Here is a 24008-nt window from a genome sequence, read left to right as displayed (position 1 = left end):
AAAAAAAAAAAGAGAAGAAAAAAAAAGCGCAGCTATTTTGTGATGTTACCAAAGAGCGATTCATGTTAACCCACTGCATCCATTCCCACTGGGGAGAGGCAATATAAACCTTTTAAGGGTAGGTTTCAAGTGAGGATAGCAGAAGGTGGGAAGGACGAAGTTGTACTATACAACAAGACTGACCTGGCTATTTCAGGACTTTGTAACAAATGACTAATGGATTGTGTTTTCAGAATACACTAAGCAAATATGATTAGGTTTGGGCTCCCCACAAATGCACAGATGATTGCCTTTCTTTTATAAGCTGGTTATGGGGATCACCATATCTTTTTTATGAAATGACCAAACATGATCACCAGGAAATTGGAGTGCCAAGTTGTAATCAGCCTGAGAGTATTCAAATATGAAAGGCTTGCAGCAGCCAGCTGTAGGACATGCTAGATGAAGCTGAAGTGAGATAAAAAAGATTCATAAGAAAAGAATTTACCATTTTTCCCATTTATTATCCCAACGATTACATTAATGTATACACACACACACACATTTATATTACTATTATTCAATCATGGAGAAATATTCTTATATAATGTACTTCTCTTCATATATACAAGAACTACAGAAATTAGATCAGCATTTTTATCCCCTTTACCAATGGAAATGATTACCTTGCAGAGTAGGAGCAGAGCTGAACACAATATAGTATCCAATTGTAAGACTTGTTTTGGGGGCAATAAACCAACCAATTTCACTTCACWGTACTTAGTAGCAACATAGATGAAGCAGTTGACTGTCTTGGTTCATATCTTAATAGATGTAGGTCAACATCATGAAAGCATATTATATTTAAGTATTATTGTCAGCTTATTTCGTTTTCTCAGTAGAAGGAACAGCCTAGAAAGAGAAAGTCGGGTATCTTCTCAAGTGCAACAGTTAGGGCATACTCACATCACGGAACGTAAAAACTTACTGTTCTCTTGCCASAGCACTGCTTGGACAATCTTTATACTGAACCTATGAAAACAGTCAGACTGACAATATATATGTACTTTAACTTGTTTACTGTTTCTATACAAAATCATTTTCTGGAATTTTCATATATTTCCATTACACTATTAAAACTATTCCCAAATCCATGTGGCTAGCAGTCTTTAAGTGATCTTGGCATTAATAAGATTGACTTGTAAATAGAATCTTCTCTGCTGTTTCTTTGCTGGAAGAATAAAGTTTAGGACAAAGAACTCAGGAAACTGTGAGGAAGAGGAATGCGACTGTCTGTTAGAAAAACTAGATGTTATCAACAGCCACTCTGTCTGCCTAATTACTCATAACATCTGGCAAATCTTTATTTCCAAGTGCTGTAGTATGCATGCTGTTGAGAAGGCAATGATAATATTGACAGYGTTTAAATTCCATCTTACAAAAAACAAAAACTTTTAACCTGTTATTTTTTACCGTCTTCCTTGTAATAAACCAAACCATTTGCTGTCACTTCTCTTTGCTGTTGCGTATATTCCTAACCTGTCATAGTTTGCAGAGCCATGCCATTGTACTCTTTATGATACACAGACCTAGAAATACTTTTGGACCTAGTGACTTAAACTCAACTTGAATGCAGTCATAAAGGATTTGCCATGTACTTTGGGAAAGAGAAGCTGTACCGACAACCTAACTCTGTCTCAAAATGAAAGCTGAAAACATCCCAAAAAGACAAGTACTCCTCCCCTCTCAGCAGCAGCAGAGTCAAGGAATCTGCAGTCGTACCTACCTCAAAGTGTGTCACACAAAGGCACAGGAAACAAAGTATTTTTGTGCTGACTGGGTGATGATGGCAAAAATCAGCTCAGAGCTGGAGTCCCACTTTGGCAGTATTTTCCTCTCCCACTGGAGCTCTGTAGAAACAGCAAGGTCTCGCCATGAAATCTAAAAAAGGTTTAGAAATATATTTATAAAAATATTTTAATGCTAATGAATACTTACAGTGTTATTTAGAATTTTTATAAAAGTTATCATTCATAATCATAATTCTATGTAATTCTAACAGTCATTCAGATGTATCATATCATGCTAGTGAATTTGTAATTCACTATTTTCTTTAGCTAGTATTTTGTAATGAATCAGACTTCACACTACACAAAAGATAACTGAGAGGGGTTATGTTATAGAATCACTAAGGTTATGTTTTAATAACGAACTATGAAATTATCTCAGGTCCGACATGTCACTTTAGTCATGTGTCATTTTATATATAGTGCTGTTTGACTGATACGAATGTAAAAGAACAGGATATTATATCAAAATTATTATGATAGCATTGAATTTTTAAGATAGCTAATGTAAACTTTTTAAGCCTTGTATTACTTCTACTCTAAATCTGCTGCTTGTTTGAATAAATCGTGAAGCCATGATCTTGTTTCAAAGACCATATTTTGAAAAAAAATTGTAACATATGTGGTACTACCAGAACATGATCCTAAAAGCAAATAGCATCTTTTGAACCCATAAAAGATATCAAAGACAGTTCTGTATTTTTCAACAGCTTTTTTTTTTTACACACGAGTGTTCTCCTGAAGATACAGGAGATAGGGATTCAAATCTGTCTCCTGCCTTAAAGAATTTAAGGTATATTTTTTCAGCCCTGTTTGAATTATCCTTGCTATATTTTAGGGTGAAATGAACTACAAAGTTAAGACACTCAAAATGGAGGAGTAAAACTCACAATCCATATCCTGACCCAATGAATATTTAAGAATCAAGTTCTTATATATTAAGAATTCTTTCTTAGTTAAAGAATTATCAATAAAAGAATTTAATACAGATTTTGTACAATTTACACAACTACCTAGAGCTGGACAAATAACATGTTTTTCATGACAGAATAAGTTTTAGTGTTTGATTTAATTCATCAAAAGTACATCAAACAAAGTGTGTCTGGTTCCCAATTTCTCCTATAGCCTTGTGTCCTAATCAATGGGTTACTGACTGCTTTCAGCTCGATATCTTTCTCTTTATAACATCATCTCTCTTCATCTTCTCTCTCCATACTGCATTTTCCAAACTAAGAGGTTGCACTTCCAAATTTAATTAAAATTTTTGGTTTGTTTGCTTTTCTATCACAAAGTAAATTTGAATTATTATTGTCATTCTCAGAGCAAGCAAATCAGAACAGAAATAGTAAGCATAGTTAGGCTTATATGATGACATTATTTTTTAAATCCTGAACATTAGAGATTATGACCTACGCAATTTAAAGTGTGTTAGACAATAAGATGCAAATAGCTCCAGTTGAAATCTGTCCAACTTCCTGGTATCCATAGCAATAAAATATGAATATTTACATAATTTACAGAAGTGCCTAAAAGACAGACAGAGCAGTGGGATTATCTTGCACGGAGCATTTGCTTTCGTTACACTTGCTTCCCATATTCTATTATGACGACACACACAGAGTGTTCAAATACCAAATAATGATTGTAAATAAGATGGTAATTACAATCTAAAGGAGAATGCCTGAGACAACAGGCAGCCAATGCTATTACAGTGTAATCAATAAACTGTTCAAAAAGCTTTTTATGTCAACATTCTATCTCAACTAAACGTGATTCAGTTAAATAATTTGATTTTTCTCTGTTGTCACAGAACACAATGAGGTATTTCTAACAAAGGCAGGAGCCATTAAAGTAAAATCTGGTAAGTATGGCTACAGATAATTTAAATATGAGAGCACAAGATACAAACATAAGTTAATGGAAAAGAATCATTGGATTAAATCTATGAGAACTTTTTCTGCCATCTAATTCAAGCAGATGTCCAGTCAGCAGCGTTATAATATCTGCATGGAAAGGGGGAAGTGGAGAGAGGAATGAGGACACCAATTCTTCAGCATTCTTAAGTAGCATCAGCAGAATAAAAAGAATAATCTTAGAAATGGATAATAAAGCTGATTTACAGTGCAAATCTTTTAGCATAAATAAATAAGACTAATGAAACTAAAATTTGATTCAGCTCTAAGCTCTTTTAGAAGCTACTGTTAAAAAATGCAAAGACAATGCAATTGTGCCAATTTACCCTGAGTTCATAATTCAAGTGATTGTTAACAATGAAATTCAAAGCTTTAACTGTTATCTAGAGAAAAGTCACATTCATAAAAAAAGAGAAGACATGTAAAACTTATTTTTAATACTGTGCTTAGTTAAAAACTGCCTGTGAATGAAAGTATGCCCCCTACCTAGTTGAGTCAATCAGTAGTGAGATCACGTAACCTACTTAGTAAACATTAGAAAGAATCAAAGACCTTTTAACTGAGTCTGCTCAGGTTGAGATGTCCAGTTCTGATGAGCAGTTAAGCAGCATGAAACACTCACGACAGAAATATGTGTTAAGCCCCAAGAAGAAAGTTGGATACAATCATCTTCCTTTAGATTGAAGATATACACCTAAGAATTTTCTTAAAACAAAACAATTTATGAAAATTGGGCAATCATATTCCAGAAACTTGCAGAAGATCCAGGCAGGCTGTTCAGTGTTTTGAAAACCAAGGTAGTTTTGGACCTGCCAAAACCATATCTTAAGAAATGTTGGGTACCTCAAGGGTTAGGCTACATGTCAGTGGAGTTTGGAAGCTCTGGAGTTGACTTTGGAACTGATGCTCTTTTGTGTACTTTACCATTAAAGTGAAAATTTCTTGACCCACAGACTGAGATTCAGATTAGCCAKCAGGCCCTTGGCCGGTCTTACCTCATTGTCACATGGCTGGCATAGACATGGCTGCTCTTGAACTACTTACTAGATGCTATTATGTATTTTTACACACAAAATTCTCATTGATCTCTGTTGAAATTTTGCCTAAGAATTGCAGAAGAAAGCCATCAAATGTTGGTATTTTAAAATGCCGCTGCTATTCACAAGGAAGCTGAAAAAGGAAGGGATTTCATTGGTAGCACATTTAATCACACGATATATGAACTTTGCTGGAAGTTTAAACTGACTTTTTATAAACATGGATGCAAAGTAGGAAAAGCTGGAAGTGTGAAAGAAGTTATAGGACTGTTCTTAACAGTGACATTTGCAGAAGATACTGTATAAATACCAACTTGTTTTCTAAAGGAGACTTCCTATATTGCACTTTCCTCACAGCCAACATTCAGTATTCTAAGCAAAAGCCCTGAACTAGTTCAAATATTGTAATATAGAATATACTGTAGTTCATTCTAATTAGTTCAGCCTCYGTTCTGTTTGGGAATTCATATTGTAAGGCAAGAGCTTTTACCATATGCTTCAGTGTTATGGGAAGGAGCATAATGTTTTCAATCAGCACTTCAAATATTTTCAAATATATGACTTAATTACAAAATACTCATTTCTGTCTGTCTGATCTACCCAGTTTGAAACTTTTTGATCCCTGCTTCACAATTATCTCTTGTATCACCTGCTTCTCTGTGTTCTGTTCCCTTCATCCTTCTCCCCATTGTTTGCTCCTCTACTGAAAGGGTTACATCTATTGTCGTGATGCACCTCTCTCCCACTTTGCCACCTCATCCATTTTTATACTTCCAGCTATTATACCTCTAGATAAACTACTTTTATATTTGAGATGCTATTTATTATGCAAGGTAATTTTATTGTTATTGTTGCTACAATATGCTGTTCAGTAGCATTTATGTTTATCACTGAGGCAGAAAAATATTTTTATAAGAGCATCTGAAAGCCTGGCATAATTTGTATCCATTTTCATGTTTCTCTAAATTTCAGAATTTCTATAGAAATATCATTATTCTGAAACATAGCAGTAATATGATGGACTATAATTGTTCGAGTAATGCAGCGTTTTAGATAAGGATTATTGTTGTTTATGGTAAAAATATAACAACATCCCAAACATATAAACAACAAATAAACATATAAACAACACCCCAAAAATTTCGGGCAACTGAAATTTTGGTAGGCTTTTTTATTTTTTTTTTATTTTTTTTTTTAAGCTAATTGGCTGCATCAAATGTGAAATTGTTGCATCAAGTGAGCTACTAAATGAGTTTTTACACAAAGCCTGAAAGGCACTCTGCTACTTGTATCTAACCAACATTGCCACCTTAGTGCTGAGATGAAAACTCTGCTGGACTGGTTTTCAAAAGTTATGGCTCAAATATTCTACTCTGTCCTACCTCAAAAATATTCACAGAGAATCTTGGACATTTATTTTCTTTACTCCTCACATTCTATGTGGAAGATAACACTTCTCCTTTCTAAAAAGCCTCCGGCTATTCGGAGACTGAGACAACAGGGAATAATGATTCTAGCAAATGGTTCGTAACCTAGGATTAGGGCTTCTAGCTCTGCATTTTTCAGGGAAGAGAACTTCTTTTATGGTGGATATACATTATAGGTAGCATATAGGTCTCCAGTATTAACAGAAGATATCATAATACTGATAAAATTGATCTAAAAATCAGATGCAATGCAATTTAATTGCTAGGGATGAATTTTCATAATACGTGAGGCCAAGTCACAAAGGCATTAGGTACCAAATCAAACATTAGATATGCTAAACCCCGATCAGCAGTTGCATAAACCTGGAGATAGCAAAGTTTTCAAAATTTAAAGTTCTCTAGGCAGCAAAATTCTGATTTGGGTCCTCTACAACCTGTCACTCGTCTCACACAGAAGGCCTTCAGGAATGCACAAATCTTGCCTTTCACCTGCCTTGCCTGAAGGTCCTGCTGTGGTCAGCTGACTCCCAGCACATCTACCGGATCAAGCTCCAAATGGTAGTGCAGCTACAACTCCCCAGGGCACCACAGCAGGGGAAAGTGGTGGCCACATACTCCCCTCTGGTCAATAGGACTTTTCTGGCCAGGACTCAAACAGGCTGAGCAAGACTCAGCTTCATTCCTCTCTTGTCTCTGTGCCAGTTCGCATGCTCGTCCCTGTGAAGCAGACGACAGGCAAGTCCGTGTGCTGCAGGAGGGGGCATCTCAGCCTCTCATCTGATCTTCCCCTTCCAACAGACCGGCAGTACAGCACGTGCTGAGCCTTGCAGCTCGGGCAATCCACCCAGAGTTGGGCCTTGCTTTGGTTCCTGCTCTAAGGACTATATATGCTTTCTAGCCGATGGCTGCTTCATGTAAATGCTGCAAGTTGTGCATGCAGCCCTCGAGTGCCTGTGCTTTACAYGGGGAAAGCACGGCAAAAATGGAGAGTGTGTGCTCTCTCTTAAAGAAGCCCAGGGAGAAAACAGTAAGGGCTGAATCACTAAAACCCTTTATGGATCTGTGTCCAAGGTTTTAAGATGTACCAGCTAGGCTTTGTGACTGAATCAATATCTGGGTAATTGTTTTGAAGGTTGTGTCCAGAAGTGGCAACGATGTCAAGAGATGAGTTGTTCTAATCATATTTCCTCTATCTAACACTTCATTCTCTCAATAACTTTGTTGCATCCAAAGCAAAATTGAAAAAGCAAATTCAGTTTGAATGTGATGCAAGACTAGGAAAGCAGGCATGGGTCCAGGCAGGTCCAGTGTGATTTAGGTCAGAAGTCKTTTTGCTTTCATTTTCCAGCTTTGAACTTAAGGTATCCCTGTTTGTTGAAATTGTTATATTTTCATTTCATTTTTTCACTCTTTATGAGTACCTAAATTAAACCTATTAGCCTAATATAGAAAGAGAAATTGATTAYGTTTTCTCTGGAAATTTGATTTTTATTCAATGGATACTTTAAAAATAAGAAATATATCTTATATTTTTCATTTGTCTGCATACCTCCTGGTGCACTGTAAAGGTAATAGCTTATTCATCGGTTTAGATTTGGTTCAGTGCAGAATTCTCAGGCTTTGAAAGGCATGTGCACAGTGTTTTCAAGCTTATGCAGAAATCTGTTATTCATGATGTGTGTCAAGCTGCAGACATTCCTTCTCCTGTCTCTTTGTACAGAGCATCTGATTGTTGATGACAACTGACATTTTTTATCGTAAGTYCAACAGTTTAGTCTGAAAACATTCACCATGACTTAGGAAATTTATTTTGATAAGAGAACACTGGTAGGCTGAGACCAGCTTTGACCTTTAAAAATGAATGTATTAAAAACAGATGAAAGAATAAAAGCTGTTTTCTTTATAGACAAATAGTTCTGTTGTCTTGCTGACCAGATTGCTGCTTGCAGCTGAGGATCAAGGCATGCAGGCTTCCTTTAAAGCAGGAAGCTGCTCTTGCAAAATCTTTGCAATGGTYTTTTTTTTTTTTGATAGAGCATATGAAAAGCTGTCACTTTGCAACCTTGAAAAATTATTTTCCATAATTTTGGGTATGCAGTTTTGGAGATAGTTGTGTCACTTGGCAACAAACCCACTCCCTCTTCAGATATCCTGCCTGATTTGTTTCTGATTAATCTATTTTTAATAACTACAGCCTATTTTGGAAATAGAATAGACATCATAATCAAATTTCAACAGTGTGTTACCACTCATTTTTAACTGCATCTTATGGGGTTTTGTTCATTCATGAGGAGACAAGCATCATATTAAGACTGAACAGTATTTGCAAAACAACAAGTACTTAGCTCCCTGCGCTTCCAGTYATTCAAATGTCCTGTTTAGAGCATCGTCACTTCCAGTCCATAATTCTGATTTTCCAATATCCATATGTCCAGAGTCCACTGTGAGGTTGGGTACAAGTACACAGAAGTTCAGATGTATTATTGTGTCCAAAAGCTTAGACACAAAGTGGAAGGTGCCAGGAGGAAGAATAAATGTATTCCATGTATGCAAATAGTGTACAGTGAAAGAAGAAATTCTGAAAGAAATTGCAATCTGAAAATAACAGATGCAAAATAGAATGAAATTCATAAGGCCTGATGCATTTTTTTTTGTAAAACTGAATGGAATTTAGTTCACATTTGAACAGAGGTAAGACAGAAGATGGAGACAGCTGTCGCTTAGTTGAGGGACACTGTTAAAATGCCTTGGATATGATCAACACTTGCATCACCAACAGTTTCAAAGACCCCTCAAAGAGTTCATGGCCTTACAGATCATTTTACACAACACTGCACTGCTGAGTTATGCCACATTGTCCCACTATATAATACAGCAATCCCTTCTCATTTCAGTATAGGAATCATTCTGGATATTTTGTATGTATACAGGCTGGGATGGCTCCAATGACAGTGGGAACAAGTTCATCCCTTGACACTGCAAGGCCCCTGCTTACATACACATCTTGCTTATTAGAGACAAGCAAAGCAGTAGACAACACACTCCCACAGCACAGGAAGTATAGAAGGATGGACAATGCTGGAAATACCACGCAGAGGATTTGCTCACTGCCAGAGTACATGTTATAAAGGCTGCCCTGGTGTCATGCAGCAGCAGCAGAATTTCTAACAAATGCAGCAGGAATCCAAGTGGCTGATGCCACTTGATTCTGTGAAGCTGTTCCTAAACGCAGCTCTTCTGTCTAGTTGAAAAAGCAACCCCCTCTTGGATCCCAACAATGAGATACATTCCCTTTTCAAGAAAACTATGTTTGAGGGAGTCTCCAAAGAAATGGACGATATGGTTGTAAATTGTTTCAGATGGAGAAGTCTTGAATTTAATGTAGGTTTTCTACTGTCTGTACAAGAGCTATTGGAGGGCAAATAATTTTTTAAGAAAGAAAAACAAGGCAGCAATGTTGCTTTCAGACATATTTTTAAAAAATATACAAATGTTTCTCTGTATAGAAGTTGATTCCTTAGATGTTCTTGCACAACATTCACTTCAGAAAATCTCCTTGCATGAGATAGGTTAGGAAACATCTCTTTATAGATCCTAATCAAGCTTGAAACAAATTTGAGGCAGATGTTAGATAAGCACTGAGCTGCAGAACTCTCCTAAGTAGTAGGTGCAGAAACAGAATTAGAAATACAGGGATTTTTACTACTGAAATGTAAGTTATCTATGGATACTGCTCCATCAGTAGCTGGTTAAATAATGGTAGCACAATAATTTTGCATCTAAGCATCTAAATCTTGCTTTCCTTTTCCCCCCCTATCTCTAGACATGTTGTAATTCTCAGAAAAAAAAACTCACAAAAATAAAACGACTTCCAGAAATGTCCTTAATCAATTATGACAAGTTCTGGTTAATGTTGCAGCTATTTTTTCTGGTATGCTGAGCCCTAAAGTTGAAAGTCACATCCTATGTATTAGGGATAGAGAGGATGGTTTGCATCTATTAGAATATTGAAAAGCAGTACAATGACACCTTAAAATCAATTTCACAGAAAAGACCTCAGATAATTCTCTGTCCATTTGTGCTCTGYGCACAAGCTTTTCCAAAGCTGCATGGGCTAACGGACACTTTGAATTCTCTTTGCATTGACCTGCTAGGTGAACTTATGCRGTTCACTTTTCATTCTTTCATGCATCTCATCTCTTCCGCTTAGAAACTCTTCAGGGCAAATAAATGATGTACTCATTACAGTCATAAAAGAGAGAAGCTGCTATATCTTCCCACTTTTCACTATGCTTTACAAAAAGTTCCTTCCTCTTAGCCAGAATATCATATTATAATTGGTCTAGCACACCAAAGGCATTTCTCCAGCAATATCTATGAACTGTAATCCCACAAAGAATTATATACATGCTTAACTTCCTGCCCTGTGAAAATCATACTTAGCATGGCAACATTTCAAGGGAAAACAGGTCCTCTCTGAAATAGCTGAAAATTTGTAAGTCTCAGAAATCTCTCATTAAAAATTTTATTAATAAATAATACTCTTTGTGAATTTTCATAGTGTGAGATTTCATAGCAAATGCACATGCAGTAAATTCAGATTCTGAACAGGGTGGATTGTTTTAAAGTATAAAATACAAAAAATGCAAAAGAAAGTGACAATTTCATCTATCGCTCATTGATGTTGTTACACAGAATCATGTGGCTAAGGTTATCATTGTGTTACAGGGAAAACACTTCCCTTGTATGGTAACAAAACTAAACAAACTATATAGACAGAATACACCTGGGAGCATTACTAGCAGCTGAGATGTACTAGGCTGATTATCTGCTGAATAGTTCCTTTACTTATGTAATTTATCTACCTTATTGCTTATTTTATCAAACCATCAGAATGTAATTTGTATGGCCATTGGTATATATTCTGCTTTGTTACTTGTCTTATAACCTTTAGAATAGACATAAGGCATCCAATAATATAGAAAACATTAATAGTTTGTCTACTTACCTTCCTTGTCATGTTGTTACCTCCGATCTCCTCACCTGATGAAAGGCAACATAGGAGAGTCAGTGGAATGTAATATGTTATGAAGTAAACAATCCAAGCTAAAAGAATAAATATGATTCCCATAACATATGCATTCAGTTTATATCTGGAGAGATTTAAATTCTGAATATTACTACCTTATATTTCTACCTATTTAGTTGATTTTGGGTGCTTTTAGGGACCTCTCTCAGCCTAAGAAATGTGGAGGCTCCCTAGCGTTTTGTATGGATTTTGTTTTCGAACAATTGCTAGCAACGGTATGAGTCCAACCTGTTAAGGCAGCAGGATTAAAACTAGAAGGATTAGGTCTTTTATTTTTTTTCTTTTCTTTAGTAAAATCTACTGCAGCATGAAAGGTAACAACATAAAATATTGTTCAAACTCAACATCTTTTTTTCTCCATGAAAACAAAGATGACAGCGGACTGATCTTACCTCTTATGTGGCCGAATTAATTGCTTAATGATAAGGTATATAACATGGATAAAGTTTGATGCTTGGCACCAATCATCACCAATAGTTAACTATATCTAGTGGTGTTTTCCTTTTTAAACTACTATAACAACTTCAATTAAAAGTTACTGCACTTTTTTCTTTTAAACTTGCTAAATTATCAGGTCAATGCTGCTACTTCTCTTCAGATGTCAACCTGATCATCTTTCACTGTATCTTGAATTTGTGAAGGATAAAATTAACATTCTGGAGGCATTTCTGAATGCCTCTTGTTCAGGTGAGAACAGTCACACTTTTCAGTGAACTTTGGTAATCACACAGCTATTCAAGGAGTAACATAACCCACTCTTTTGCAATAAATATGGCATTCCCTAGGACAAAGATAAAAGAAATATAAATCAATACTAAAAACAAAGTCAAGTCATATTAGAGCACTCTTTAAAATCTGGACTGCATTTTTGTCTCCATTTAAGACTTCCTACTTAGAAAAAAATTTCTAAACAAAAACAACTGAAACATAGCAGACACTAACTGTGAAGCCTTAAAATACCTTTGATATATAGGCTCATTTATTCTTACACTGTGACTGAAGAGAGTGAAGACACATGACATATTTAAAATTTTAGTTAAGAAAATTCTGAAGAGATTTGTGACTTTTTTGCCATTTACAAAAAAAAAAGTTCTTTTAAATATTGTATTCTCCTTTTTCATTATAAATATGACAAGGTCTGTAAACCATTCCCTTGAAGAAAGTAAAATTTCCATCCACCTCCATGAAGACTAAATTCAAAAATCTTATTTTTTTTCTTAAATAGTACAAGCAGAAAAGAGTTTGGTGGTATGCCACTCTTCCTAAATAAGACATTGTAAAATGACTAGTCTGGTTTATTTTAATGAAAAAAAAAAGTTTATATGTAGTGGGATCTAGGAAAGAATTTTTTATGCCTCAGAAAAAAAATCATGAAGTGAATCAATAGAATTCAAGAAACTAGAATAGCAGGCAATCAAGTGCTGCAGGAAACAACAGCTGCAGCCTGCAGCAGGAAATGGTAGGAAACGATAGCTGTGGAAACTGAATTATCATTACTACTATTAACTAAGAAACAATCAAGAGTTCCTAGGTAGCACTAGGAACCAGGAACTTTTTAAAGTTWTTTTTTACATACGACAAAAACCCAAGTTCCAATCTAAATGTGGCCACCAACTATGCAAAATAGATCAGTAAATAGAAAAATAGATTTATTTCCAGGGAGTGGGGATGGGGAAGAAGGATAAAATAAATTGGAGAGAAACAATATGAAAGAACAAAAAGGTAGCTTTAATCTTCCATTTAAAATGAATGGCATCACTCTGGCTGTATATTTTCCAGGCAGATTGTCTTACTGCTTTTATGTCTTACATATCTACCACTCTGAGCACAATATAAATTATGGAATGTCTCAGGATGTTAACACAAGACAAAAAACCGTTTAAGTCACTATAGGTTCCAAATATCAGAAAGAATCTACTGTCTCCTATTGAGATCTCTCCATGGGGGAAGAGGGGCAGAGGAGAATGCAAGAATTAATCTGTGGAGAGTGTTACCGGGTATCTCACGAAAATATTTTTTCTTTTTGTTTAATAATTCTTATGACACTTTCCTCTAGAAAATATGAACCATGAGACATAGCTACATAAACACATCACTGCAAGTTACTGCAGCAGCACATTACCAGTGTTGTAGTATCTGTCCATTTGCATAAGTACTGTTAAGTTTCCCCATGTTTAAATTTATAAAAGTGTGTCCTCTTTAGGTAAACTATGTGACATTACTGCAGGCTAAACTCATTTAAGAGAAGTTAGCAATAAGAAAATAGTTAATTAAAAACAATAAGGCACAGTAGGTCAGCTCCCCGAGATCTTGTTTATATCTTTTCTTTCAAATCATAATTCTGAATAGAAACATATGTCCACATAAGTTCTCTGTCATGTGCTATTTTGATAGTCTTATGTTTTGATTACATGTATGAATAATGGATGAGCATATTTTATTATAATATTGTTATAATATCTAAAATACAAGTGAGCACTAAGACTCTTTTGGGGGTAATTTAAATGTAACCTGTTTCAAGCAGGTGTTAAGTGATGTGCTACAATATTTTCCCCTTTCATCTCACATTTGCTGTTTGAACAGGTACTGAAGTTAGGAGGGAGGAGAACTGCAAGAGTTACAGTCCAGAAGATTGGTGCTCTTCTAGATTCAGGACATCTACATTTAAGAATGGAGAACAGAGAAACAAACTGTACAGTGCTCTCCTCTCTATCCCTTTATTTTGAAACCAGGTATGATCAAAGCATGTGGTATGGAGTTGTAGTTAGCTGTAAACGACAAGCCAAGCAAAATACACTAGAGATTTTTTCTAAAAAAATTTTGCTCTAGAACTTAGAAATATGCCTCCATGGATTTGGTGCAGGACTATCTTTAGCTTCCAGGAAGAGATTTCAATTTCACTGCCTAGTTTTATTTAATTTCCTAATATGTACACAAGGAAAGCTTCCATGTTTTTTAACCTGTTCACGTTTCAAGCTGTCACAAGGCTTTAAAGTATAATTCAGCCTCTTATTTTACAAACAAAGCAGTATCTCCTGAGACTGCTAAGAAGGATGCCAAGGAGAAAAAAAAAAATGAAAATTATCATTAAGGCATGTGGAAATCATTCTTTCTTCTTCCTCTTGGAGCATTACTGAGTCCGGTTAATGTACTTGTGGTAACAAACTCATTCCCACAGCAGCACCCCATGGTACCCTGGTAAGCATTAAGAATGCCTTCTCTCTCAGTTGAAGTGAAAAGAAAGAACACGAAAAGAACAACATTTTTGCTGAAGCACAAGTGTCTGAAATACAAAAGTTAATACAGAAAAAAATAAACCCAACAAAAAGCAGTGAATCTACTGTATAAACATTTTCACATTTCAAATATGATCCACTGAGTGCTCCTTTTAAAAAAAACATTTACCTAGAAAAAATTATATACTGACATCTTCCTTTAACAGATCCTCACCAATATAGTACTAACAGCTAAAATAATGATCATTTGCTTTTAAAGTAACATTCTATCTTGATGGGATTTCAATTTATTACCCATCTGTGGGTTTAATCTTTATAGCTAAAAAGAACTCGTGCTTATTCACATTGCTCTTTATAGAGATACTGTCAATAGATAGGTACACTTCTGCTGTAAGCCAAATACCTCATTATAGATTATTTTTTTACTGCTCTTATTTATTCCTGTTTCTCAGTCTTCACTTACCACATCCAGGATACATAACAGTGTTACATTAGTAGCTAAGACTAAAGAGTCTGCAGTATTTTCAACTCTTAGCAATACACTTAGTCAATCTTATCTTGCCAAAATCATCACAACAGGTAGGATCATCTTCAGCAAACTATTAGATATCTAAAGAGTTGAAGGCTCCAGTACCTCAGGCATCAACCCAAGATCCTCTATTAATTCGCAGAGAAAGAGAATATACTATTAAGTAGAAGCAAGATTTGATTGAGATAAGTATGGAATCTGATCGTCTCAATTTGGTGCCTATTTAAGACATCTTAAGTAAAATACCCTTGCCCTCTCACCCCCCCCCAAAATTATTAAGCAACCTCAAATTTCATTCATATTAATTAGATATTCTCCAAATCACTCACTCACTCTCTTTTTTTTTCCCCCTAAGAAAAATGATCAAGGCTTTCCATGAAACTGCAAATTGTGTTATTCAAATACATTTCAAGTAGCAGGCTGGCATTTAAGGTTTGAGTGGCTTGCACTTCTTGCATTAAAGATGAATAAAGAAACAGTCCATACTGCATGATCGCTTGGGAGAGAAGTAGTTTGAACTTCAGGTACCTCATATCAGCTTTTTTCATAGATCAACAAAATGTGGTAAGCTTTCAACTTGTACTCTGTATAGCCCTGCTTAAGGCACCACCAATGAATTTTGCAAAGATTAGCAGGTAACTGATTTTAACACCAGTTGTGATTTCTAAACAATCTCCCTTTAAGACAAAAGTCAAAGAAACCAAGAGATTTCTGAAAAGAAGGACATGCTTATCACAAAAATTATTACAGTTATTTTGATGCAGAACCACTGTTATTATTTTAGCTATGGCTAARTTTCAAAACAATAGAAAGAAATTACTGTAAAAATTTATCTGTATCTGTAAAAATAAAGTGTGGCATATTCACTTCTGATCCCCATAACTAGCATGGTAATCTCTCTCCTTAGGATGCAAAAATCATCCGGTTGCTCTTTTTTCTAAATCTTCCAGGTCAAGTGATGATATGGAGCAGGTAATAGCATCAGAGTGAAACCTTCGAGCCTTTACATTCTCAGAGAACCTTTCTTATCTTAAGTATTGACTGGAACAAGAAATCAAGAGAAATCAAACCTGATAACCAAAGTTCCATTTTCCCATCCAAACAAAACTGCTTAGATCAATTAGTTCGTACCTGGAATTATATAAGTGTGTACAAGAGCTGGTCTCAAATACACGTTATCTAAATATTCCAACTCATACTGACTTCAGATGCACTAGTTTACAGTTAGCACATTTTTCAATAATTAGTTACAATAACTTAGAGTTCCTTTTTAGCTKCTCTCTCATTGGGAGATTTTCTAGGAGGTGACCTATTGATAGTAGTCAGCTATTACAGCTATGATAACTGATGCAATAAATCTATCAATATCTACAATAACTGTAGTAGAAAATGTTGGAGAGAAACATTTCATTCCATTTTCACCATGCAATTACTTTCACCTCTTTGTTATTTCTTTTAGATCAGGAACTCACAAACTGAAGGTCCGTACAGAAACATGGTTTGTTTAACAGTAATATAAAACCAGCTAAGGTTCAGTCATGCTAGGTATATACAGGCCTATTAAATTGTTTACACTGACAGATATCAAAAAAAAAATTCTATATTTGCCTCAAATATTTTACAGAAAGGTTTTTGTGTTATTTCCAGTTTTTATTTCAAAATTGAAGGGCAAAGAGGGAAAAACTGACAGTGTTTTACTAGCTGTGGTTAATCATTTCTAGAGGTTTATACACACTGGATGCCACCTTTTTTCCTGTTGGATGAACTTTTTGCTGCTCTATAAACTACAGAGCACAGCAGCAAAATGGGAAGAGGCAGGGAAGGGAAAGAACAGGAAAATTACACCTGCATGCAGCTGATGCAGGTGCACACCGCTTTACCTGCCATCTGCTTGTACTGCAACATCTTAATAACCAGAGTGTTAGCTCTTCTAGTAAATGCCTTATTCTATTATGATATTCTTCTGGGAATACACCGCTTCACTCTGAAAAAAAAATATTTCAAATCTCATTAGCTATCCTCAGTCACCTCTTTAGTTCAGGTGGGTAATTGTTTGCAATCATTTGAAAATCCTGCTAAATAAAGCAGACATCCATTTAAATCTAAATTTAAAAATACATATACAAAATAAACAGGTCTGAGAATTCCAGGAACCCGATTAGGTTGATTAGTGCCACAAAATGATTGCGCACTCCTAAGATTCAGTTGAAACACTGCTATATTAGAAAAGGTCTCTCTAGCATCCCGTATTACCAGATATTACCCCTAGAAACAATCAAATAATTAACTCAAAAGAAGGCTGTTTAGCTAAATACACTTCAAAACAAGATAAAGAAAATGCCTGAGTTTTTGATTYCTCCCAGAGAATATTCTTCCTACTCCCTTACTTCCATAATGAGCAAAACACAAATCAGCAACTCTAATTGCACCTTGGGCAGGAGTYATGAAAACTCTCACATACAAACAGGTCTCAGGCTTTAGACCTCCTTTTGAGCGTTAGGCTTATTAAAACTCTTGTGCTGTTCGTGAATCAACAGCCAACAGCACGTTCTTAAAATGTTTTTATATACTTACCATTCAAGCGTTTTTAGTAGGGATCCTATGAGAAAGTTTGCAGGGCTTAATGGTATTCAAAACCTTTCTCATTCCATTTAAAGCATTTCATTTAAAAAATGAATGGAGAAGCATTATTACTGGAATACTAAATGGCAAGAATGGGTCAATATTAGATTTGATAAGCTGATGTCATTTAAACATGATAAAAAAAAAAAAAACCACAAGAATTGAAGGTCACACGTATAAGATGATGATGGTACTTTGGAAAGTAGTGCCTGTGAAAAAGACTGAAGGTTTACAAGGAGAAATAATTGAAAATGAGTCCCATGTACAATGCAGTGCCTACAAATAATAGGATAATCCATGGATTTCCAAATCAGTGTTGTTACTAGCTTCATTGCTAAAAAATGTTGGTACATATCATATTATGTAGATGAACCCCTACTGTTGTATAAATACAAAGTTTTCAGGCAGTGCTTTATGCACACTGCCTGAAGTCATTTATACCTGGATTTAAATTTAACTTCAACATTAATACATCTTGTGCTATTTTGTCCTGTCCTGTCTAATATAATCAACAGCATGAGTCTTTTATCATTGTCACTTCATCTCCAGCATGCAAGGAATGATCAGCAAACAGACTTCTGGAAACTTGCTTATTGTGTATCACCTCTGACTCCAGCTTCTTATAAAGCACAGAGATTGTAGGAATTTGCAAGTTTTTTGTTTATATATTTATTCCTCCCCCCCTCCCCCCCCAAAAAAAAGTCAAAATCACCATTGTGTTCATACTGTGATTTTTATACTTTCTGCGATTTACAGACTAAAAAAAAGCTCAAAGAATGACTCTTAATAGAGGTAACTCTTTAAAACACATAGCTCTGTTCACACTGGACAACGATTCTATTCCTACATCAATCATCTATAGAAAATTTATACCAAAATATTATGGCACATTGTCAGCAGTGTAGGATATCAAAATATATTCAGTACTTTCAAGTTTAGATAAACTTAAATACACTAACAATGTGCATCACATTTCAAAGTCATCATTTAAACATTCCAGTGAAACCCACGACTCTTTAGAAGCTAATGGCAAAACTCCCATTGACCTCAGGGGAAGTCAGAGTCTGTCCCTTATTGCTGCCTTTATTCATTTTTGCCAACCAAATGACAAATTATTAATAAATGCACAGGATATTACTTGGTCTAAGTAGAGCTGGTAAGAAGTAGAAAAGAAGCTTTTCAAATACATTATACATGAATCAAGCTGTTATCTTTTGAACAATTTGTTCAATGAGTTGGCATTCAAACCAGATAGAGAGCTGGTCAAATACTGCAAAAGACTATTTCTTGAATAATTTATTTAATGAATAACAGCAACTTTGAGACGTTAATGTATTCTGTGAGCAATATTCAACAACTCACAGTGAAGAGTATTTTATCCAATATAAATTATTGTTGTTTTGGGAAACTATAGATGTATTGTAAGGTTTTATTTGTTTTTCTTTGATTTTTTTATCATTACACAGAGTAACCTGCACTTGTGCTGTAGGGCAGTACAAAAACCAAATGACTTTTGTTAAATTTAGTTTCATGTTGCTTCAGCTTGTAGAATTTGTTAACTTTAATCTAAAAAAAGATTAAAAAAAAAGAAGTAATATTTTAACATTTCATGCACCCCCAATTCAAGCAATAAGCCTTGTGAGAAAGACTCCTCCAGCCTCCAAGCAAGTTGAATATAGATAACATTGCCATGTTCGTGCTTCCTTCAACAGCTGCCTGTTAAAGTCCATATTACAATTTTCTAAAAACGTTGATTTCTTTTTTTTTTAATTCTATTAAGTAATTTACATAAACATCTGTTGTGTTCAATTTCCTATCCTAGGAGGATTCCATTATTGACACAAAAGCATGGAAATGAGATTATGTACTTTTAAGCTCTGTTCCTTCCCTTCGAGAAATTTCCAGCAAGTCTTCACATCTGTAAGTCAGTACAATGCTGTTGGCAATGCCCTAACATTATMGCATCCGTATCCTTGACATCTCTGCTCTACCAGACACAGGCAGGAGTTTTGCCACGCTTGCAGCTAAGATATAGTGCAAACCATACGCTCCAGCCTTGTTTAGAGCCTCCTGGCTTCCCTTAATGCACATAGCCTCTACATAATGACTTTTTCCCATCACACCAACATTATATGCAAAACAGAAACAGCTCCTCAAAACTGCAAGGGAGCTGCAGGGGACCACAAAGAAAATGAAAAGGAGTATATTCAGTTTTTTTTCAATAGCCTGTGATGTACAGGAGCATGGTGACCACGTCTGATGACACAGTGGTGTCATTTCTGTTACGTTATTAATACAAGCAATGCTTCTCGGGTTGAGGACATACAGCGTGTCTAGCTGTCTGAAGTTGGAAACGTAATACATGTGCCAACAGTAGCCCCAAGGATTAATACTTTTTAATGAAAAGCAACTTATGATTTGGTTCCTCTGCTAAAGTATAAGCTTAGTCTATCCTCCAGTCACCCTGAGGGAGCCCATCCCCTTGGGCAGAGCAGGGTCAATAGCCTAAGTGCTGCCCCTGCCCTGCCTGGGTGGGCAGGCGCTTTGTGGGGAGAAGATCCCACAGCTGCTGCCTTCCCCCCCGGAGAGCGTACCCACAGAGCCGGGCTCTGAATCGACCGCAAAGTCACGGCCCGGAGCTACTGCTTCCCAGATGAGGCCAGAGACCATCCGTCTTCACGTCGCTCCTGGTAGGCAGGTCGTAGTTGCAGCTGGGAAGTTCGGCACCACCGGCCGCCTGCCGCAGCAGCCTGCTCCCCAGCAAGGCAGGAGAGGGGGGAGACGATCAGCAAGTCACCCGGAGCGACTGTGTCTCACTTGCTCTGCCACTACCCAGGTTAAATGAAGCTTGCGGCACGATGARTGGACTCTAGCTACAGAGGTATGATAGATCGGGCAGGGCTAGTTTGGAGCTGAAATATTTTTTCACGGTAGAACTTGCTGGGTTTTGTCATAATGTTGATTCATCCTTCTGATACTTTTATCAAACACTGATTAACTTAAGGTACTAAAAGTTTGAGAAATATAACAATTTAAAAATCAGAGCAGCTCATCCTTCAAATATATACCTATACATTATTGTATGAATAAACAATTGTCCATTTTAAAACTTTTAAATAACCTAATTACATACTCTGTTTAATTTACTGAAATGATGTAATTGTTGCTTCATTAGGTTAGAAAGTTCATGCAAAATACATCTTATTATACAGTTTTCAAGTCACACAGAACCATTTCTTCACTGTGAATACATTTTCAAATTGATTGGCTCAGGACCTATCTAAAATTAAATCTAAAATTTGAAACACAAAATATTTTGTCAGGGCCTTGTTTGCCTATCTCTTGCACCTTGCATGAGAGAGAGAATTTAAAAGAAAAAAAATCAGATCTTTCTATATAGCTACTACATAAAAGTCAGAAATACATGGTTTTTTGTTGAAGGAGGTGTGGGGAAAGATTGAGGAGGGGAGAATGTTAATTTTTACAACTTGTATATATTCAAAACCCCTCAAAAAGTACTAAGTTACAAACTTTTATTAAAAAAAATSAAATCTTGCAAAAACAGAGAGCTTTTAGAAAAAGCTAGCTTAAGATGATCTCCACTATCTTAAATGAGCTCTTGTTGAATATGTATTATAGTCTTCAATCACACCATGTTACTTTTTTCTACCGGATTTTTATCTCTTTCAATGCTTTGATTAAATATAGAAGATACTAAGCAGTGGGTAAAGTGCATTTTTTTCAGGAAAACAGAGTCTTGACTTCACTGTTTAAAGAAATAAAGAATGATAGGCTAAATGATGTTATTTGAAATACTCCGTATGAGATTTGACACCCTCTTTTCTAGTTACCAGAAACTTTTTGGCTTTTTTGGCTTTTCCTTCTACAACACATATTAAACTATGACTATTTGACTTTTGTCATTATCCAAAGAGAAATAAAACAATAAATGTAGTTTTCTTCCTTCACACAATCTCATTTTAAGGGTCTCTTTGGAGAGAAATCAGTAAAATTGCACTTAGAAAGAGTGTCTCTGGTTACAGTACATTTCTTTTGTTAATGGAAGTCAAAATATTAGTTTCAAAAAGTTATATTTTACTGAAAATATGAACACAAATTATATGTAACAGAATAATTTAGAATAAGAATGGGAAACGGATTCATTTTTGTATTTTCACAGATAAGTAGTTTATAAATAGGCAAATCTAAGTAACTAATTTGAAAAAAAAAAGTCCTCTGAAAGGAAGAAAAAGAAAGTATTCCAATTCAGCTATATAAAAGAAAGCAATCAAGAAATTGTCTAGAGACAGCTAAATTAATTAAAAACATATTAAATCCACTATTTCATTTAGTTCTGAGAATTATGTGTGCAGAAATAGTGGAGTCAACTGATTTTGACATCTGACAGGAGAAAAGCTCGTTACTAACTTAATTTGAAAAAGAGTTTGGGATCTCTAATACCTATGTAGAATCTGTCAGACTTCCTCTTATTCCTAGGTGGAAAGTCTTGATAATGTCATTATAAATACAGAAGTAATGATCTGCCCTATAAAGGAAAAAAAAAAGACAAAGGAGTTTTAAAAAGCTGCCTTTCATACAGACTAAATGCTGGCTTCACTAAGTTCCTTCTGGTCTCACTGTTGTTTGTTTACGGAAAAGGATGAGATAACAGTCTGAGAAAATGCAGGCGCTGGATTAAGATTTGTAGTGAAGTGGCTAGATGGGAGTGGTGTGTGTGCTTCTACTTTAGTAATTTAACATATGATGTAAATGCCATTTTATTTCATTTAGGACCTGGCTAGACTGTCAACTTGTCCTGACTCAGTTTAACTTCATAGTAACATCTGGACCTCATTTATACACCTTTGACTCTGCTAACAAATATGGGACAAGTTAAGATCTTGGTCTTTGTGGAGGAAACCTATACAAAATCTTTCTACAAATTGTATTTGGCACACATGCTCTGAAAGAAGAAATACTTTCAGGATAAAAGAGCAAAGGTTCTTATCTTTCTGTACTTTTGAAAATTCAGTTGTTATAACATTTTTCCCTGAACTCTTAGAAAATGGTGTCTTCACAGTACTAACAGTGTAGGTGTCTGTCTCACTGGGGGAAAAAAATATTGCAGTCTATGCACCTATTAATTAAATAACTTTAAAACTTAGAGTACTACAGCATGACACATTCTCCATCTGAAGGATCCTATCAAAAAAAAAAAAAAGAAAAAAGAAAAAAGTGGTAATATGCATTTGCTATTAGAGAAACTATATAGGATATTTTTTACAACACAGAGCTTGTGGAACCATTTTTCACTGTCTATAGTACATTACAGACAAAAAAAAAAACTGTTAGTTTCTAGTGCAAGTTGCCTACAAAGAGAAAAGAAAAAAATTCTAGCAATTTCTACCATTGGTTTGGACAATGCTTTAAAACACTGTTATGTTCAATTATTTTTGTTTATATAAACAGTACTTAAAATATGTAAATTGYTGTTCCTTAAGTGTCATACATTATAGGTCACATCTGTAGGTATTTCTTCAAATATAAAGAGTCCTGAAGAGTGTGAAGTAACTAAAAACTACATGAATAAATACAACTGCATTAAATACAGTTTGGTATTGTTACTGAAATTAATATCAAACAAGGTTTACTTTATGATTTGTTATTAGATATTATTTTGTGTGTGTGGCCTGTATTTCATATCCTACCTTCAGAACTGCTTTGTGGATTTTTCAATAGTATGTTCACTACATTCTCTGAATCACAAGTCACAAATATATCAATTTCATTTTGAAATATTCAGAGACAAAAAGCTATTGTGGCTTTTAATATGTACAGAGATAAAATAATCAGAAACTAGTAATTAGAACTTCTGATTAAGTTTGTCTTTGCAGTGGCAAAATAACTGTAGGTGCAGCCAGAAACTCACCTTTCCTATGCTGGGAACTTCACATTTCTCTGTGGGCTAGCATGCAGGACAAAGTGTATGTAGGAAGCCATCCGGAAGAAGAAACAGAAAAAGACAYGCTAAGAGTTGCCCGGGAGACTCTCTTCATCGCTTTCAGCTGTGTGTCTGAGCGCCTGCACCTTCTGACATCGAAATTCTGAAGGTTGGAGTCAAGGGTGGCAGCAGGGGCAGATGAGCTCCCAAGCAAAATTTGTCATCCCTGGGAAACACTGCCCACGCGCGGTTTGAGGAACCAGGTACCTAAGCATTAGACTCCCTGGAGCAGGACTGCCAATTTTGCTGAACAGCAAGAAAAAGCAGCTGGAAAGGTGCCACTTTGATTCTCCTTCCCCCATTGCCTGAACTGAAATAAACCAACTCC

The 24008-nt window shown here is 35.5% G+C and overlaps 1 long non-coding RNA gene across 1 annotated transcript in view; it reads left to right on the top strand.

The window, feature by feature from the left end:
* LOC146591285 (uncharacterized) overlaps positions 1 to 19933 on the top strand; it is a 53472-nt gene extending 33539 nt beyond the window's left edge. The window contains exons 3-5 of the long non-coding RNA XR_014896841.1: positions 3637 to 3687; positions 13876 to 14024; positions 19502 to 19933. This is a non-coding gene — a long non-coding RNA (uncharacterized LOC146591285). The remainder of the gene's footprint in view (positions 1 to 3636; positions 3688 to 13875; positions 14025 to 19501) is intronic.
* Positions 19934 to 24008: the final 4075 nt, after the last annotated feature.

Source organism: Rhea americana, unplaced genomic scaffold, assembly GCF_003343005.1.
Source record: "Rhea americana isolate MKP2758 unplaced genomic scaffold, rheAme1 scaffold_38, whole genome shotgun sequence".
NCBI classification, from domain to species: Eukaryota; Metazoa; Chordata; class Aves; order Rheiformes; family Rheidae; genus Rhea; species Rhea americana.
Note: the sequence above shows the minus strand (reverse complement) of the source record. Positions and strands in the feature narration are given on the sequence as shown.